This window comes from Mesocricetus auratus, unplaced genomic scaffold, assembly GCF_017639785.1.
Source record: "Mesocricetus auratus isolate SY011 unplaced genomic scaffold, BCM_Maur_2.0 contig_11286_pilon_obj, whole genome shotgun sequence".
Classification (NCBI taxonomy): domain Eukaryota; kingdom Metazoa; phylum Chordata; class Mammalia; order Rodentia; family Cricetidae; genus Mesocricetus; species Mesocricetus auratus.
Window position 1 is genome coordinate 1,015 of NW_024434463.1, and position 21,964 is coordinate 22,978.

At 39.5% G+C, this 21,964-nt stretch overlaps 1 pseudogene; it reads right to left on the reverse strand.

Annotated features, from left to right (window-relative positions):
* Window positions 1-243: 243 nt before the first annotated feature.
* LOC121138613 lies at window positions 244-21,445 on the reverse strand (annotated as a pseudogene).
* Between the last annotated feature and the right edge of the window lie 519 nt (window positions 21,446-21,964).

The window sequence follows — 21,964 nt, forward strand, 5'->3', positions numbered from 1 at the left end:
TTTGGATTTCACCACGCGAAAGCACCACCTTCAATACAAGCGAACATATACAGATGCACTGTCATTGAGAGAAGCTTTAAATAGGCAAAAACAGTGAGTAGGATTTACTATACACAAATACCAATTTCCAAGCCAGTTACCCCTTTGCATATTTTTCAGAGGGGGCATCCATAATTTAAAAACAGAAGCTCATACTTGCATCATATTCCTTGTTACTTTCCAAGTTGAGAGTTTCATCTTGCATTAGTCACCATATGATCTCTATCATAATGGTGGGGATCAAATAATACATTAGCTTTATGGGAACTTATAGTCCTTCCATGCATCTATAATTTGGTTAAGTCTGGTAATCACTGATCTACATTTTAAAATCTCCCCCACTCAAACTAAAATCCACACAAATATAAATCTTAATTTCAATCTTAGCTCTTTAAAAAAAGTTTTCCTACGAATAAAGAACTGCCCACAAAAATAAAATAAACTGATGTAGATTAAACTGTTGACTCCTAAATATAGTTTCACCTGAAATTGATGTCTCTTTTGAAATCTATGAATTAACTTCTCTTCATATTTAAATGAGATGACTAGAAAATAGTTGTCAGTGACTGGAAAATACTAAGCAATGACTGCTTTGTAAATATGGCGCTAACTATTTTGTTTCTACCTCAGTAACAAATAAGCCTATAAAAGGCAATAAATGATACTGTAATATAAAGATGATTTTCTTGTCTGTTTGCTTTGGATTCTGTAAAAGTTCTACATTGGTATCAAGGGAAAATACAAAAATACTACCTGGTGTGTGCCTCTGAAATTGCTGAACTCTCGGGATATCAAGTCTTTTTGTCTTCCTCTATTTCTATAGCATTTATATCCTCCTAGAAATAAAATAGAAAGGAATGAATATTTATTTACATACATTAAAAAAAACAATGATGATTTAGCATTTTGTGCAGATATTAACACAACTAAGGAAAAACCGACCATCTTGGCATTAAAATCTGATGTAAAATTAAATAATAATAGTAATAAAATCCCAAATCTCACAACTAGTACCACACACATAAAATCAAAGTTTACAATTCAAATGAACCATGGTGATGAGTGGGTAAGGAATCAATGGCACCACTGGAAATCTATGGAAAATCTTCAGAGAATCCCACAAGGCTTTTTTATAAACAGTTCACATTGTGATATAATTAAACTGTCTACATATTTACAGAATACATTAATTGTGATATTTTCTTGACTTAAAATTATAATAAAATGATTTCCTTAACCTTAAATCCCTCGTCTATCTCCTAAAACATCCACACTTTTCAATAGCCCAAATACTGGAGGGGACAGGAAAAATGTGTCCTAAGAGTGGCAGGATTGGCCAAGAAGTCATGGTCACAGCTGTAGTCCCAGCACTGAGGAGGCAGATTCAGGGGATCACTGTGAGTTCAGTCAGGCTGGTCTACAATGCAGAGTAACCCTATCTCAAAAAAGCAAAGCAAAACAAAAAATAACAAAAACAAAAAGCAAAGTAGCAGGACTATTTCCATATCTGTAAAATATAAGAAATAATAATACTTAATAATATTCACCAATTGATATGTATTTGAATGCACAAAATCAAATTGGTCTATTCTATAAAAAGATTTGTCGTTGGGCAGTGGAGGCTCAAGCCTTTAATCCCAGCACTCAGGAGGCAGAGGCAAGCAGAGATATGTGAGTTCGAGGCCAGCCTGGTCTACAGAGCAAGTTCCAGTACAGCCTCCAAAACAATACAGAGAAACCATGTCTTGAAAACCCAAAAAAAACCAAAAAAAAAACAAAAAAAGATTTGCCTATGATTCTTGCTAAAGAACAGTATTTCTATAACTTATCCTATCATTATCAATTACTTTTCTCCTTCCACATCAATAGGTGAGAAAAAATTCTATTTTACCTAATGCCTGAAAAACTCTATGAACTACCCCTTAATAACAAATATGTATAGTTTACAACACCTTTTTATAGGGGGGTTTGTGACAGGGCTTCTCTGTGTAGCTTTGAAGCCTGTCCTGGAACACTCTCTGTAGACCAGGCTCACGTCAAATACACAGAAATCCACCTGTCTCTGCCTCCCGAGTGCTGGGATTAAAGGTGTTTGCCACTACCACACAGCATTAGTTTATAGCACATTTCATGACATAAACAATCCCTGACCTTCTAAAGGAACACTGTAGTTTCTCAGGAGAATAAATATTAGACATGATGATGTTGGAGAGCTGGAGAGAATGCTCAGTGGTTCAGAGCACTGGATACTCTTCCAGAGGTCATGAGTTTTATTTTGCAGCAACCAAATAGTAGCTCACAAATATCTAGAGTGGAATTTCATGCCTCTTTCTAGCATGATGTCACACAATCAATAGAACCCTCCCATACATAAAATATGGTGAATTGTAAAAAAAAATAAATGATTGTTGTCAGAACACATACATCCACCTTCTTTTCCTTCTTCTTTCTGAGGTGAGAGTCAGACTCCTGTGAGGGGGCATTTAGCTCACTGGAGTATTCATGTATTAAAACTTCAGTGGCCCCTTTAATAATCTGGTTTCTTCTCTTTGTTTCTTCATCTAAGGCTTCTTCATCAACATTAGTGACAGTCTCTGGTCTGGAAATCTTAAAAACCAAAACAAATTAGGAGAGAAAAAAACATTATTCCAAAGAATATGAATAGGCCAAAAAGGGAAAAATAATAGGTAGGTATAGCTATATATTTGGAAATCCACAGAACAACTTGGGATATTGGTTCTCTACTTCCATCCATCACATGGATCTCAGGAATAAAACTTGGGTGCTCAGGCCTAGCAGCAAATTTCCTTACCTAATAAGTGACTTAAAGAGCCCAGCTTCTACAATTTTAATTGTTTGGCAGAAACATGTACATGGCCAGAAATGAGATGCACTCCCATAATCCCAGTACCCAGGATGCAAAAGCCAGTGGATCTCTGTGAGTTTAAAACCAGACTTTTCTGTATATAGGTTCAGAACCAGAGTTACAGAGTGAAATCATGTCTCCACATGCTCTATATGATATATACACTTCTTTCCCTCTGAGTCACACATGCAACACCATTAGTAACAAAACCTAGTAAAGAAAGGTGGTGCACACATTTAATCCCAGCACCAAGGAGGCAGAGGGAGTTGGTAGTGTATCTCTGAGTTCAGGGCCAGCATATTCTACAGAGTTCCAGGACAGCCAGGGCTACACAAAGCAACCATGCCTCAAAAACAACTGAACAAAGAAACAATCAAAACCACACATATGACTTGTTTAATATTTCTCAATATTAGACAATAATGATTTAAGAGTAAGTTTCTTATTGGCCAATAATGGTTGGTGCCTGTATACACAGCACTGGGGAGACAGGATGTGGGATTTGTGGGCAGTAGGGATTACATGAGACCTCATCTTCCAAAATGTCTCAAAAAATAGGATGACTCTGCGGAGGCTACAAATGAAAGATGAAGAATTTAATCTCCACTCAAAGTTAGGAGCGGTGACAAAGATAAACATTCCTAAGGCAGGATGGTAACTACCGGGCAAGCTTCCCTTATGTAAGGAGAAACCCTCTAGCAGAAATAAACTGTCTTCTAAGATATACTTAATTTATTTAAAACTAAAACTAGAATTTATACTATGGCATTCATGAAAACTTTGACTTCCCCTCACTTGCATTTCAAACGTTTTCTCAAAACATGGGGAAAAATAAGAACAGAAGGAAAAAGCATGAAAAACCACATGTACAAAGGCATTTTCCTCATCAAAATTACACACATACATATCCTAAAAATCAATTTGCAGGCAACAAAAAACATGCTTGTAGAGCCAAGGATATATATCTCAGTGGTACAGAATTTGCCTAAGGTATCACCCTGGATTCAACCATTAATATATCAAGAGGAAAAAGAACTATAATGTTTCACATAAATGACGGGCTCTTGGTCACAACACATTTAACTCTACTGAAGTTGAATTTCTTGTTTTGTGATTACTTAAGTAATTATAACTTAACCAATTATTTCATAACAATCAGTTTCTATCATTGAAATATATTTATGTACATCGTCAATAAGCTCTATATTAATCAACATTTAATTTAAACAAATTCTTATTCAGGACACTGACACTGTTAGAAAGTATAAAGCACAAATATTTAAATCAGAATGTTGTCCATAAACAATTAAGAACATACAGTAAGAAAAAGAGGGTTATTACAGGTAATACAAGACATAATGACAAAGATAAAACCCACACTATTAAGAGTTTTTCTTAATTTTTCAAACCTTCCTCTTCATCCAATCTTCTTGTAGCCAATTTTCTACTTGGCATCTTAGATAAAGACAAGGTGCTTTATACAGGACTGTAATTAAACTATTAAGGTTATTTATCAACAATATGTAGTAAAATGTATATGTGGTGACTGCTTATTTTATTTCATTTGGTTTTTATGAGACAGGGTTTCTTTGTATTGTTTTGGAGGCTGTCAGTACAGCGCAGCCTCGAACTCACAGAGATCCACCTGCCCTCTGCCTCCTGAGTGCTGGGATTAAAGGCATGCACCACCACCAGCCAGCAACTGCTTATTTTAAATAGGTAAAATAAGGGCAATAAGGTCTTCAAATTTATACACTAGTCACAAAATTCTCAATGATATACTATGCCTTTCTGAAAGTTTTATAGGAAAAGGAATGCTCCAATAACACTTAGGTTTACATTTACATTCCAAGTCTGGAGTGTTTGTGTGTTATTTTTTTGTCAATACCAACATGCAGCCCAAGCTGGACTAGGACTTGCTATAATATTTCAGCCTCCTAAGTGCTGAGATTACAACTGTGTGCCATCAAAACCAACTCCCTGAAAACTGACCTCTGATATCTAATGCTACACTATCAAAATATCCATTAGAAAGCATATTGTTGGGACATGCATGGTCCTAAAGGCTTTAGTCCCAGCACTTGGGAGACAGGGGGAGGAAGAACTCTGTGAGTTTGAGACCAGTCTGATCTACAAGAGCTAGTTACAGAACAGCCTCCAAAGCCACAGAGAAACCCTGTCTCAAACCCCCCACCAAGAAAATGGAATACGAGCTGTAAATTCCAAGGCCTGCTAATGTAAAAGTAACTCACAGACTCTACCATCCAAACAAACTGAAAATTGAAGAATCAATATAGCTATATGGCAGAATTACAACCATGAAGGATTTATAATAAACTAATTCAACTAAACCTTTCAAATGGCTGATTGCCTCTCAAACTCCTTTTTAAGAAGGAATGGAGGAGGAATGGAAGGATGGAAGGAAAAGAGAAAGAGCGAGTGAGCAAGCTAACAAAGGCTCAGTTACATATCATAGCTGATTGCTCATTATGGTTGAAACAAACATAAATTAAAAGAACATGGAAGCAGAGCAGTTAACTTGAGTCAGATAGGTCATTCATTATACAGGTTGCCAAATCTGATCCAAAGCTCTTGATGAATTCCAAAACAGTTTCCCATTTCCTAATTTCAACTTCTGTCCCCAAATCCAAAATGCATATGAGCCGGGCATTTGTGGCACACACCTTTAATTCCAGGACTTGGGAGGCAGAGGCAGGTGGAACTATGTGAGCTGGAGGTCAGCCTGGTCTACAAGAGCTAGTTGCAGGACAGCCTCCAATGCCACATAGAAACCCTGTCTTGAAAAAATAAGAAAACATTAACTAGATGAATTTGGAAGCAGTTATGTGAATATATTAACTTGGAGCAAATTTATCTACCAGGATATAAAGTACATGGCTTTCCAGAAATTATCTGTACTTCAAGAATCATCAGTTAATCTCATTATTTTGTTTTGCTTTCTAAAATAGGTGCTAGTCCTGGCTGGCCTGACTTAATAGACAGACCAGTGTGACATCATCTACCATGCTCTCTACCTCCCACATGCTGGGATTAGAGGCATTCACCATACACACCCAGCTCATCAATTCATTCTTTTAATTCTATGTGTGTTTTATCTACATACATTTGTACCACTTCCAAGCCTGGTGCTGGAGTGGAGAGGACAGAAGACGGTGTCAAATCCCCAGAATTAGAGTTACATGCAGATTGTGAGCTGCGTGGTATGTGCTGGGAATCAAACCTGAGTCCTCTGCAAAGTTTGCCAGTGTCAGTAAGTAACCTGTGAGCCATTTCTACAGCCAATCAGTTTATTCTAAAATGGTGATTCACTACAGTTTGAAACAATCAAACAGGTTCATCTATCTCTACTGATTTATTGCTGAGGGGACAGAAAGCAGCAAGTTGGGCATGGACTAGACTGGTTAGCTGGAATGAAATTCAATTTTAATAAATACCAGCTTTAAAAAATGGAAAGAGCTGGGTAGTGATGGCACACAACTTTAGTCCCAGCAATCAGAAGGCCGAGGCAAGAGGAGCTCTGTGAGTTTTAGGCCAATCTGTCCTACAAAAAGAATCCCAGGACATCCAGAACTGTTACACAGAGAAAGCCTATCTAGAAAATAAATAGATAGATTGTTGGATGAATGAATGAATGAGGAAAAAGTCTAAACAACCGGACATAATATTTTCAATCAATTTAGTTAGGAAAAATTCTTCACTCCTTTCATACAATTTCATTTTCCTCTTTGACTCGTTAAAACACTTTTATCTTTCTTCTACCTCAGAGTCTGAGGAAACCAAGAGATAACCACAAAATTACTCTTATTCAATTAAATGCTCATTCATTATTAATTTGGAAGACATTATCCTAGGTTATAGTGTGGGTTCAAGAACATAGCTAGTGAAATAATTTCCCCTCATATTGAAAATCAGAGATATGAAAGGGTACAGAATGTGAGAATCAGACAGGGTGTGATGGGCTGTGAGGCAAGAGATGGTAAATATTAGAGACTACATATATTTGTGTAGGGGGAAAGAGTATGGGAAGACAGGATTTAAAGACAAGACAATAAAAAATGATAAAGGTTATTGTGTGAAATTTTTTTCCAAATTGAAACATTCCATCCTGAAGGGATGCTCCTTGAATAGGACATTTAAAAACTGAAGATAGATTCAGGAAGTCCTGAAACTCAAGATTCTCCTGTCAGAAAAAAAATCCAAGAGTCCCTCTCATATAGAATAAAGTTGAGTTGCAAGAAGTCTCTCACAGGAGAAAAGCTAGAAAAAAACCAGTGTACTTCAGGTTTCCCAGGTTTTCTGAGTTGTCACTAATGCTGGAACAATCCTTCATGATGCACCTATCTTTGAGTCATTTCTGCTTCTGAAACCCCTCACCAATATTCCTGTAAGTAACCCTAATAAATCTTATTGGGTCACCAAGTTGATCTTCAGTGGTTAGTTGTAGGTTTGGTATCTGGAGTAGACGGTGTGTGTCTCTCCAGCAAATTTTAGCAAACAGCAGCTATATGATATGAATCAAAAGACATGTTATTTATAACTGAATAGACAAAATTTTAATGATAAGCATAGATTGTCAATAAGGACCTAAAACATCAAGTAACAAAACAAATAGTCTGTGGGCTGGTGCCACCAGATCACTCAACATGAGAATGACCCTACCACAATAATTTATGACCTCAGTTTGATCCCTGAGACCCACATTATACAAGAGAATTTCCATGAGTTCTCCTCTGACTTCTACATGCACACATCCACATCTATACACATATCTATACACACAAGTAAAACCAATAAAAAATATTAAGATACAAAAAACCAAAAAAAAATCAATATCCAATAAATAGCACAATAACATCTGACTGTAATCCCAACACATGGGGAGGTAGAGTTCAAGGTCATAAAACACAAGGTGTAAGCCACCCTGGGCTACATGAGATCCTACCTTAAAAAAGAAAGGAAAAAGAAAAGAAAAAAAAAGCCAAAACGGCAGCTAGAAAGGTAACTCAGGAGTTAAAGGTACTTGCTGCGCTGCTCTTTATAAAGACCTTGTTCAGTTCAATTCCCAGCACATGTTAGTTCACAACTACTTATAAATCCAGTCCTAGAAGATAATAACATCTTCTGGTTTACATAGGAAATATACGCAAATGGTGCACATATACACACACATTCAGTCACCAACACATGAATAAAAATAAATTTCTGAACACAAAACAAAACTCCAAGAGCTACGCAATACAACAAAACCTGAATATTATGCAAAATAGTACTCAGTAAGGAAATCCAAACCACTAAGATTGGATCTGACCAACAAGCAACAGTAATTTTTCCTTATGATATATACAGAATGTGTCAGTGAAATTATTTAAGTACTAAGAGTTCAAAGAAAACCAGAATTAATCAGATAGGAAATGTGTTTATTAAAAAATTCTTTTTATTTGATAGTTTCATGTCACCCAGACTGGACTCAAATTCCCTGTATAAATGAGCTTGAAGTCCTGCCCCAACTGCCTTACTTCCCAAATGCTGGGGCTGTACCTTCATAACTGGCTTTAATCCTGCTTTTATGAAATGAAAATATTCTCATTAAAGGTATACTCATGAGGTGGTAGAGTGATTGCCTATTATACAGGAGTCCTGGAGTCTACCATAAGCACTGACAGAAAAAAAAGGAGGGAACAGAAAATCATATTCATGCACACAGAAAAAAATATCTTCAGTAACATGAGGCCAAAAGGTCTACAGTAAAGGACTTGACTTTAACTTAACTTCCTTAAATTTGAGATTTTATGAAAAAAATTTAAACAAAAATATAATATACAGTGCTTTTATAAGGGAGGTTAAGGAAGCTATATATATATATCTGGAAAAATAATGAAAGTTTGATGAGAGCAAAGACTGTTTTCATTGATGGGAGGCAGAAAGGAAGACAAAAGAAAAAATGAACAAAATATATACTCAGGTTTAAGATTTGTTTTGTGAAGGAGACAATAGATTCATTACCACACAAGACACAAAATCCTCCTTTGTGTTTATTTAAAATAACAATTAGAATGAAAAACAAAAAATGGCATAAATAAAGTCACCCCAATACATTAAATAGTACAACTTATTTTTAGACACTGTAAAACCCGATCAGTGTGTGTCTATAAGAGGGTAACTAATGAACATTGGGTAGATTAAAATATATTTTATACTTACTTACAAAGCTGCATTAATGAATTAGCTCTGATTGTAATAGTCTGTATAAGTGTTTTCTCTGGCAAGTTAACCTTGTCCAGCCTCCATTACAACCTTCATCCCAACCTGGAACAAGCAAACCAGCAGTCATCCACCCTCTGTGGTTAGATAAAGCACTTATCTACAAACTATAAAAATACACTCCTGCAGGCATCACCATCCCTGACCTCAAGCTCTATTATAGAGCTATAGTCCTGAAAACAGCTTGGTATTGGCACAAAAATAGACAGGCAGACCAATGGAATCGAATTGAAAATCCGGCTATTAACCCACACACGTACAAACATCTGATCTTTGACAAAGAAGCTAAAAATATACAGTGGAATAAAGAAAGCATCTTCAACAAATGGTGCTGGCATAATTGGAGACTGGCATGTAGAAGAATGCAGATCGATCCATGTTTATCGCCATGCACAAAACTTAAGTCCAAATGGATCAAAGACCTCAACATAAATCCAGCCACACTGATCCTCTTAGAAGAGAAAGTGGGTGGTACCCTTGAACGAATTGGTACAGGAGACAGCTTCCTGAACATAACACCAGTAGCACAGACAGTGAGATCAACAATTAATAAATGGGACCTACTGAAACTGAGAAGCTTCTGTAAGGCAAAGGACACAGTCAGCAAGACAAAAAGGCAGCCCACAGAATGGGAAAAATATTCACTAATCCCACATCTGACAGAGGGTTGATCTCCAAAATTTACAAAGAACTCAAGAAGCAAGTCTCCAAAACACCAAAGGACCCTATTAAAAAGTGGGCTGCAGAACTAAATAGAGAGTTTTCAATAGAGGAGTCTACAATGGCTGAGAGGCACTTGAGAAAGTGCTCAACATCCTTAGCCATCCGGGAAATGCAAATCAAAGCAACTCTGAGATACCATCTCACTCCTGTCAGAATGGCTAAAATCAAAAACACCAATGACAATTTATGCTGGAGAGGATGTGGTGAAAGGGGGACACTCCTCCATTGCTGGTGGGAGTGCCAACTGGTTCAGCCACTTTGGAAAGCAGTATGGAGATTCCTCAGAAAAATGGGAATAAACCTACCACAAGACCCAGCAACTCCACTCTTAGGCACATATCCAAATGATGCCCATTCATACAACAAAGATGTCTGCTCCACTATGTTCATAGCAGATTTATTTGTAATTGCCAGAACTTGGAAGCAACCTAGATGTCCCTCACCTGAAGAGTGAATAGAGAAAATGTGGTACATCTACACAATGGAGTACTATTCAGCAGAAAAAATAATGGAATCATGAGATTCGCAGGCAAATGGATGACACTAGAAGAAACCATCCTGAGTGAGGTAACCCAGTCACAAAAAGAGAAACATGGCATGTACTCTCTCATATATGGATTTTAGACGTAGATCTGGGGAGTGCCAGCCTACAATCCTATGTCCAGAGAGTCTGGGAAACAGAAACTTTATTTAGTGGCTGATCGAAAAAGAGGCAGACTTTCTTGGTTAAGTACTGAGCTGAACTCAAGAAAGTTAGTAACAGAGATGGAGGACTGATGATGAAAGGGATTAAGACTGGGCTGGTTTAACCCCCAGAAACAGCTGACCAGACAAAGGTTAACTCTTGAATCCCAGGCATCACCCTGGGAATCCAGCATGGGACTGATCAAGACCCCCTGAATCTGGGTGTCAGTGAAGAGGCCTAGGAAATCTATTGAGCCTTGGGCAGCAGATCATTACCCATCCCAAGTATACACACGGACTTTGGACTCCCATAGAACAATGTGAGGTGCACTCTCAGCCTGAACTCTTGGGGAAGGGTCTAGGCCCTGCCCTATATGAAATGACAGACTATGCACACCCCCCATGTAGGGCCTCACCCTCCCTGAGGAAATGAGGGGATAACGGGGGGGGTTGGAGGGAGGGCAAGGGAGGAAGGGAGGGAATGGGAGAGGGACCTGGAACTGACTTGTGAAGCAACCTTGTTTCTTATCTAAATTTAAACTGGAAATTAAAGTTTAAAAAAAATACACTCCTGCATAGTCCATAAGCACATATTACAATAATGATCTTGTGAGTCCCCATGTTAGACTTATTGCAATATGAAGTATTCTCACTGAACCAGCACACCCAGACTAGATAAGATATTGCATACCCCATTAGAAGCCTTCTTCTTTGCTTTCCACTCATCCAATTGTGCCTTTGTCTTTGCATCAACTTTGACAAGTAGCTTCATCTCTCCAATCTGAAGGTCATGCAATAATCTGAGAGCACAGAAGGTAGATTCAGACTCTTTATACTCACAAAATCCAAAGGTAGCAATAAAAATTGTGATAAATATTAAGTTATAAAAAGTAAAAATACAGCAAAGTAAAATGAATAAAGACATTAATTATGAGGGTACTGATGTTATTACTCCAATCCTTCTCTTTAGCTCTCTAATAACCATTTCACATTTAACATCTGTAAACCGACTGAGTGTGTGTGTGTGTGTGTGTGTGTGTGTGTTATGTAAATAAAAACAAGAGGAAAGGGGAACTGCACAGAGCTCCCAATCCCGGCGGGAGCATCAGGTAAACAGGCCAGCTTCCCGGCCTGTGTTCCAGAGCCTGCAGATCGCCTGGGAACTGCACAGAGCTCCCAATCCCGGCGGGAGCCAAGCACCCCAGACTCCAGATCTTCTCTCCCACCAACGAGTCCAGGAAACTAGAGAAGGCTGGGCGCACAGGGAAGTAGCTGTCCCTCTGGCATCATCAGGTAAACAGGCCAGCTTCCCGGCCTGTGTTCCAGAGCCTGCAGATCGCCTGGGAACTGCACTGAGCTCCCAATCCCGGCGGGAGCATCAGGTAAACAGGCCAGCTTCCCGGCCTGTGTTCCATAGCCTGCAGATCGCCTGGGAACTGCACAGAGCTCCCAATCCTGGCTGGAGCCAAGCACCCCAGACACCAGATCTTCTCTCCCACCAACGAGTCCAGGAAACTAGAGAAGGCTGGGAGCACAGGGAAGTAGCTGTCCCTCTGGCATCATCAGGTAAACAGGCCAGCTTCCCGGCCTGTGTTCCAGAGCCTGCAGATCGCCTGGGAACTGCACAGAGCTCCCAATCCCGGCGGGAGCCAAGCACCCCAGACTCCAGATCTTCTCTCCCACCAACGATTCCAGGAAAGGAGAGGAGGCTGGGAGTACAGGGAAGTAGCTGTCCCTCTGGCATCATCAGGTAAACAGGCCAGCTTCCCGGCCTGTGTTCCAGAGCCTGCAGATCGCCTGGGAACTGCACAGAGCTCCCAATCCCGGCGGGAGCATCAGGTAAACAGGCCAGCTTCCCGGCCTGTGTTCCAGAGCCTGCAGATCGCCTGGGAACTGCACAGAGCTCCCAATCCCGGCAGGAGCATCAGGTAAAAAGGCCAGCTTCCCGGCCTGTGTTCCAGAGCCTGCAGATCACCTGGGAACTGCACAGAGCTCCCAATCCCGGCGGGAGCCAAGCACCCCAGACTCCAGATCTTCTCTCCCACCAACGAGTCCAGGAAACTAGAGAAGGCTGGGCACACAGGGAAGTAGCTGTCCCTCTGGCATCATCAGGTAAACAGGCCAGCTTCCCGGCCTGTGTTCCAGAGCCTGCAGATCGCCTGGGAACTGCACAGAGCTCCCAATCCCGGCGGGAGCATCAGGTAAACAGGCCAGCTTCCAGGCCTGTGTTCCAGAGCCTGCAGATCGCCTGGGAACTGCACAGAGCTCCCAATCCCGGCGGGAGCCAAGCACCCCAGACTCCAGATCTTCTCTCCCACCAAAGAGACCAGGAAACTACAGGAGCCAGGGAGACCAGGGGAGTAGCTGTTCCGGATCAGGTACAACAGGACCCAGCATAGGGTCCAGGGGACCAGGTAGGAGGCTAAGCGCCCCAGATTCCTGTTCTTCTTCTCTACCCACGGACCAGCATTTGGACAAGGCATAGAAGAACCACCAGATTACTGGACTTACTAGCACCCACCAAAAGGGAACTCTGGTCCCCAGACCAGGAAGGGGCTCTTTCTGCACCCACTAGAAGAAGAGATGGGAAAGAGACAATACAAAAACACAGTCAGCAACAGAAAAACAAATATGACACCGCCAGATTCTAGAGACTCCACACCAGCAAGACCCCAATATTGCAACGCGAAGGAAGCAGAAGAGAACTACCTTAAAAGCACTGTCATGAAAATGATAGAGGCCCTAAAAGAGGATATTGGAAAATCCCTCAAAGAAATGGAAGAAAAAACAAACCAAAAAATGCAAGAATTGGAAGAAAAAACAAACCAAAAAAGGCACGAAATGGAAGAAGAAATGAAGCAAAAAATGCAAGAAATGGAAGAAAAAGCAAAGCAAAAAATGCAAGAATTAGAAGAAGAAACATACCAAATAAGGCAGGAAATGGAAGAAGAAACAAAGCAAAAAATGCAAGAAATGGTAGAAATAACAAAGCAAAAAAAATGGAGGAAGAAACAAACCAAAAAAGGCAGGAAATGGAAGAAGAAACAAAGCACAAAATCCAAGAAATGGAACAAAAAGCAAACCAAAAAATGCAAGAAATGGAAGAAAGAACAAACCAAAAAATTCATAAAAGGCAACAAACGGACGAACAGATAAACAGAAAATTGCAAGAAGCAATGCAAACGCTGCAAGGGTTGAAAACTGAAATAGAGACACTAAAAAAAACACAATCTGAAGAAAGGCAGAAAATAGAAAAGCTGGACAAACAGTCAGGCACTACCAATACAAGCATTACCAACAGAATAGAAGAGATGGAAGAGAGAATCTCAAGTGTTGAAGATACATTAGGAGAAATGGATTTATCAACCAAAGAAAACCTTAAATCCAACAAATCCTTAACACAAAACATCCAGGAATTATGGGACACCATGAAAAGACCAAACCTAAGAATAATAGGTATAGAAGAAGGAGAAGAAATCCACCTCAAAGGGGCAGAAGGCATATTCAACAAAATCATAGAAGAAAACTTTCCCAACCTTAAGAAAGACATGCCAATGAAGGTACAAGAAGCCTACAGAACACCAAATAGAGTGGACCACAAAAAAAATCCCCTCGCCACATAATAATCAAGACCCCAAACATACAGAATAAAGAAAGAATATTAAGAGCAGCTAAGGAAAAAGGTCAAGTAACATATAAAGGCAGACCTATCAGAATTACACCTGATTTCTCCATGGAAACTCTGAAAGCCAGAAGGTCCTGGATAGATATTCTACCTACACTAAGAGACCATGGATGCCAGCCCAGACTACTATACCCGGCAAAGCTCTCAATCACTATAGACGGAGAAAACAAGATATTCCATGACAAAACTAGATTCAACCAATATGTGTCCACTAACCCAGCCCTACAGAAAATTTTGGAAGGAAAACTCCAACCCAAGGAAGCTAACTACAACCAGAAAAACATAAGCATTAGAGAATCCCTCTCTACCAACAGCCAAAAGAACAAAGGGGTGAAATTCCACCCATAATTCCACCAACAACAACCATCGCAAATCGAAGAAGGATGAGCAATCAATGGTCATTAATATCCCTCAATATTAACGGCCTTAACTCACCCATAAAAAGACACAGACTAGCAGAATGGATTCGAAGACAGAACCCTTCCTTCTGCTGCATACAAGAAACACACCTCACCCTCAAAGACAGACATTACTTGAGAGTTAAAGGTTGGGAAAAATTTTTCAATCAAATGGACCCAAGAAACAAGCAGGGGTAGCAATCCTAATATCTAACAAACTAGACTTTAAAATAAAATCAATCAAAAGAGATGAAGGAGGTCATTACATACTCATCACAGGTGAAACCCACCAAGACGAAGTGTCTATCCTGAACATCTATGCCCCCAATACAAAGGCATCCACATTCGTTAAAGAAACATTATTAGAACTTAAATCTCATCTAAAGCCCCACACAGTTATAGTGGGAGATTTCAACACACCACTCTCACCACTAGACAAGAATACCAGACAGAAACTCAACAAAGAAGCAAAGGGTCTAATAGAAGTAATGACCCAACTGGGATTAACAGATATCTATAGAACATTTCATCCACATAAAAAAGAATATACCTTCTTCTCACCACCACATGGAACCTTCTCAAAAATCGACCACATACTTGGCAACATATCAAACCTCAGCAGCTACAAAAAATTGGAATAACTCCATGCATCTTATCAGACCACCATGCCTTAAAATTAGAATTCAACAACAACACAAATTGCAGAAAACCTACAAACTCATGGAAATTGAATAATGCTCAACTGCACCATCCCTGGGTCAAAGAGGAAATAAAAAAAGAAATTAAAGACTTCCTCGAATTCAATGAGAATGAAGACACAACATACCCAAACCTATGGGACACTTTGAAAGCAGTGCTACGGGGAAGTTCATAGCACTAAGTGCTCACATGAAGAAACAGGAAAACAGTTATACCAGAGAATTAACATCACAGCTAAAAGCTCTAGAACACAAAGAAGCAAACTCCCCCAGGAGGAGTAGACGCCAGGAAATAATCAAATTGAGGGCTGAAATCAACAAAGTAGAAACCAGGAAAACAATACAAAGAATCAATGCAACGAAGAGTTGGTTCTTTGAGAAAATCAACAAGATAGACAAACCTTTGTCCAAACTTACCAAACAGCAGAGAGTGAACACGCAAATTAACAAAATCAGAAATGAAAAGGGGGACATAACAACAGACTCTGAGGAAATCCAGAGAATCATTAGGTCATACTTTGAAAACCTGTACTCCACAAAATTCGAAAATTTAAAGGAAATGGATGACTTCCTGGACAGCTATCATTTGCCAAAACTAAATCAAGAACAGATAAGCAATTTAAATAGACCTATAACCCCTATGGAAATAGAAGCTGTCATCAAAAGTCTCCCAACCAAAAAAAGTCCAGGTCCAGATGGCCTCAGTGCAGAATTCTACCACAAATTCAAAGAACAGCTTATACCAATTCTTCTCAAAGTGTTCCACACAATAGAAGCAGAAGGGTCTTTGCCAAACTCTTTCTATGAGGCTTCAATAACCTTGATCCCCAAGCCACACAAAGATACAACCAAGAAAGAGAACTTCAGACCAATATCCCTCATGAACATTGATGCAAAAATACTCAATAAAATACTGGCAAATCGGATCCAAGAACACATCAAAACAATCATTCACCACGATCAAGTAGGTTTCATCCCAGGGATGCAGGGATGGTTCAACATACGAAAATCCATCAACGTAATCCACCATATAAACAAGCTGAAAAACAAAAATCACATGATCATCTCACTAGATGCTGAAAAAGCCTTTGACAAAATCCAACACCCCTTCATGATAAAGGTCTTGGAGAGATCTGGGATAACAGGGACATACTTAAACATAATAAAAGCCATATACAGTAAACCAACAGCCAACATCAAACTAAATGGACAGAAACTCAACGCAATTCCTCTAAAATCAGGAACAAAACAAGGCTGTCCACTCTCTCCATACCTTTTCAACATGGTACTTGAAGTTCTAGCTATAGCCATACGACAACAAAGGGGGATCAAGGGGATACAAATTGGGAAGGAAGAAGTCAAACTTTCACTGTTTGCAGACGATATGATAGTTTACATCAATGACCCAAAGAACTCTACCAGGGAACTCTTACAGCTGATTAACACCTTCAGCAAAGTGGCAGGTTACAAGATCAACTCAAGAAAGTCAGTAGCCCTACTATATACAGATGATAAAAGGGCTGAAAGAGAAATCAGAGAAACATCACCCTTTACAATTGCCACAAACAACATAAAATACCTTGGGGTAACGCTAACCAAACAAGTGAAAGACCTGTATCGTAAGAACTTTGAATCTTTAAAGAAAGAAATTAAAGAAGCCCTCAGAAAATGGAAAGATCTCCCATGCTCTTGGATAGGTAGGATCAATGTAGTAAAAATGGCAATCCTGCCAAAAGCAATCTACAGATTCAATGCTATCCCCATTAAAATCCCAGCACAATTCTTCACAGACCTTGAAAGAACAATAATCAATTTTGTATGGAAAAACAAAAGACCCAGGATAGCCAAAACAACCCTGTTCAACAAGGCAACGTCCGGAGGCATCACTATCCCTGACCTCAAGCTCTATTATAGAGCTATAGTCCTGAAAACAGCTTGGTATTGGCACAAAAATAGACAGGCAGACCAATGGAATCGAATTGAAAATCCGGGTATTAACCCACACACGTACGAACATCTGATCTTTGACAAAGAAGCTAAAAATATACAATGGAATAAAGAAAGCATCTTCAACAAATGGTGCTGGCATAATTGGAGACTGGCATGTAGAAAAATGCGGATCGATCCATGTTTATCGCCATGCACAAAACTTAAGTCCAAATGGATCAAAGACCTCAACATAAATCCAGCCACACTGAACCTCTTAGAAGAGAAAGTGGGTGGTACCCTTGAACGAATTGGTACAGGAGACAGCTTCCTGAACATAACACCAGTAGCACAGACAGTGAGATCAACAATTAATAAATGGGACCTACTGAAACTGAGAAGCTTCTGTAAGGCAAAGGACACAGTCAGCAAGACAAAAAGGCAGCCCACAGAATGGGAAAAATATTCACTAATCCCACATCTGACAGAGGGTTGATCTCCAAAATTTACAAAGAACTCAAGAAGCAAGTCTCCAAAACAGCAAAGGACCCAATTAAGAAGTGGGCTGCAGAACTAAATAGAGAGTTTTCAATAGAGGAGTCTAAAATGGCTGAGAGGCACTTGAGAAAGTGCTCAACATCCTTAGCCATCCGGGAAATGCAAATCAAAGCAACTCTGAGATACCATCTCACTCCTGTCAGAATGGCTAAAATCAAAAACACCAATGACAATTTATGCTGGAGAGGATGTGGTGAAAGGGGGACACTCCTCCATTGCTGGTGGGAGTGCCAACTGGTTCAGCCACTTTGGAAAGCAGTATGGAGATTCCTCAGAAAAATGGGAATAAACCTACCACAAGACCCAGCAACTGCACTCTTAGGCATATATCCAAAAGATGCCCATTCATATAACAAAGATGTCTGTTCCACTATGTTCATAGCAGCTTTATTTGTAATAGCCAGAACTTGGAAGCAACCTAGATGTCCCTCACCCGAAGAATGGATAGAGAAAATGTGGTACATCTACACAATGGAGTACTATTCAGCAGAAAAAATAATGGAATCATGAGATTCGCAGGCAAATGGATGACACTAGAAGAAACCATCCTGAGTGAGGTAACCCAGTCACAAAAAGAGAAACATGGCATGTACTCTCTCATATATGGATTTTAGACATAGATCTGGGGAGTGCCAGCCTACAATCCTATTGCCAGAGAGTCTGGGAAACAGAAACTTCATTTACTGGCTGGTTAAGTACTGAGCTGAACTCAAGAAAGCCAGTATCAGAGAGGGAGGACTGATGATCAAAGGGATTAAGACTGGGCTGGTTGAACCCCCAGAAACAGCTGACCAGACAAAGGTTAACTCTTGAATCCCAGGCATCAGCCTGGGAATCCAGCATGGGACTGATCAAGACCCCCTGAATCTGGGTGTCAGTGAGGAGGCCTAGGTAATCTATTGAGCCTTGGACAGCAGATCAGTACCCATCCCAAGTATAAACACGGTCTCTGGACTCCCATAGAACAATGTGAGGTGCACTCTCACCCTGAACTCTTGGGGAAGGGTCTAGGCCCTGCCCTATATGAAATGACAGACTATGGACACCCCCATGGAGGGCCTCACCCTCCCTGGGGGAATGAGGGGATAACGGGGGGGATGGGGGGAGGGCACGGGAGGAGGGGAGGGAAAGGGAGAGGGACCTCGTACTGACTTGTGAAGCAACCTTGTTTCTTATCTAAATTTAAAATGGAAAATAAAAAAATATTAATAATAAAAAAAACAAGAGGAAAGGAGTAAAATTGAAATTAAATACATTATTTAACAAAGAGCAAATGAGGACTACAATAGCTATCAAAAGACAGAACAATTTCCCAATATAGAAAGCTCACACAGATCCTGAATGAAATAAACTTTTAAAAACTGACAATTGAGATCCATAAACAAGCACTTAAATATTAACTGGACAACATGACTACATTTTTCTATATTAGGTAAAACAACCATTAATTTTAGGTATTGTGAATTTATTTTGGATATTGTTCATATAGTCCCCTTTTACCAACAAGGAAAAGTAGCAAAATTTTTATGATTCAGAATTTATACAAAAATAAAGAAAGAGAAAAAGCCAGGCATTTTGGTACACACCTTGGATCACAGCACTTGGAGGAAGAGGCAGATCAGGGAGAATATCAAACCAGGCTACAGAGACAGAGTACAAGGACAGCCAGGGCTACAAAGAGAAAAAGATTAGATAGATAGATAGATAGATAGATAGATAGACAGATAGATGGTAGATAGATAGATAGATAGATAGATAGATGATAGATAGACAGACAGACACATCAAAATGTCCAGTGAAATGACTGACCTTAAACTGATAATTATTAAAGTTGTATGATGATAACCTTGGAGTTGTTGCTCCATCTCAATTTTATACATGTGTAAATTATCCATAATAAAGATATTTCTAAATCAAAAAGATGTACTAACCATTGCATATATGAAGCACTATACTTAATACAAAGTACCCAAAGGAGAAAGAGACGAAGGGAGTTAGACAATGTTTCTGTCTAGAATGAAAGACAATTTACTTCAAAAGTAATAGGTCCTTGTGCCTGGAAAGCAGCTGCTATAGAATTGTGAGTACCAGAGTTAGGATACCTAGTACTCAGCTGTGTGTTGGTGGCCCATGCATTTAATTCCAGAACTTGGGAGGCAGAGGCAGGCAGTTCTCTGTGAGTTCAAGGCCAGCCTGCTATATAGAGCAAATTCCAGGACAGCCTCCAAAACAGTACAGAGAAACCCTGTCTTGAAAAACAAAACAAAAAATGGATACCAAGTACTCACACAAGAGCACATATAACACAGCAAACTCTAGTAATCCCAGCACCACAGAGGCAAACATGGGGAAACCCTGGCCAAGCTGGTTAGCTATACTAACTAGAATCTACAAACTCCCAATTTAGCAACAGACTCTAAATAAATTATATCAAAGTTAAGAACTAAGAAACAAATCAACCATGCCTAGATATGCACAATAAAAAGAGCAGCTAAAGCTGGGCAGTGGGAGTACATGGCTTTAATCCCAGCACTTGGGAGGCAGAGGCAAGCGAATCTCTGTGAATTCGAGGCAAGCCTGATCTGCAAAATGAGATCCAGTATAGCCAGGACTACACACAGATAAACCCTGTATCAAAAGAGATGCTTGTCATTTCAGGGGATCCAGATAAATTCCCACCACACACATTAGTAGCTCATAATCATCTAGAACAGCAGGTTCAGGGAATCTGACACTGTCTTCTGGTTTCTGCAAAACTGAAAGCAGGAGATACATACATATAGGCACATATTCATATACACAAAGTAAAAATAAATGATATCTATGGACAGTGTTGACCTACACCTTTGATATCAGCATTCAGGAGGCAAAGCCAAGCAGATCTTTATCAGTTCAAGGCCAGCCTGGTCTATAGAGTGAGTTCCAGGACAGGCTCCAAAAGTACACAGTGGAACCCTGGCTTGAAAATCCAAAACAAACTAATAAATACTTAAATCTCAATAAATAAATGATAAGTCATGTCCTATCTTTCTTCTGTTCCTGAGCTCTAATCAATCCAACTGGACGAGAAGGCCTTCCTTTCTTGCAAAAAGGTCCTTAAACATGCAAGTACTAGTGGCAGAATTAGAGACAGCACAGCAATTAAGAACACAACACACTTGTAACAGAAGACAGATTCCCAGGACCCTTGTCACGAAGCTGAAAAGCAGCTATAACAATTTCCCCAAAGCATCTTTTCCAGCTTTGGTGGGCACTGAACTCACATGCAGAAAGTCATACACAAATGTACAGGCAGTTATAGAATCTTGTTTTAAGAAGAAACTACCAGATTTGTTCAGTTTAATGTATTATATTTTCCTCTTCTACCTCATTTTTATTTCAACTTTTGACCTTTCAATCCCAAATCTCAGCCAAAACTCTCTAAATTATCTTTTAATATGTTCTAATAGGAAAATTAAAGTAAAACAAGCTAAGTTACTTATGCAAGCAGGTTTAAGTGGTAGCAACGTATAAATAATATATGTATACCTTGAAATTTTTCAGAAGCACCTTGTACTCTCATCCAGTTCAACACCAAGCAACAATTCTTAAAAAGAAAAATAAGAATTTACCACTTAACAAGATGAAATAGTTTTCAAGACAAGTAAGATGACAATTAAAAGATACAGCTCACACCTGTGATCTAGGAGGCTAAGGTAGAACATACAAGATCAATGGCAGAATGGGTCACAATGTGAGACCCAGTTTAAAAATACCACCACCAGCACAAAAAAAAACTTAACAAGATCATGCCAGCAAGTAAGCTTGTTAAAATAAATTACTAAGTCTCGCATAAACATGAGACATAAAACAAATTGCTTAAACGAAAAACATAAAGCCTTAACAGGCAGTGGTGTCACACTCAGGAGGCAGAGTTTGAGACCAGCCTGATCTACAGAATGAGTTCCAGGACAGCAAGGACTACAAAGAGAAACCCTGTCTGGAAACACCAAAAAAGAGCCAGGCAATAGTAGAACATGCCTTTAATCCAAGCACTGGGGAGGAAGAGGCAAGGAAGATCTCTGAATTTAAGGACAGCCTGGTCTATAGACCAGGTCGACAGAGT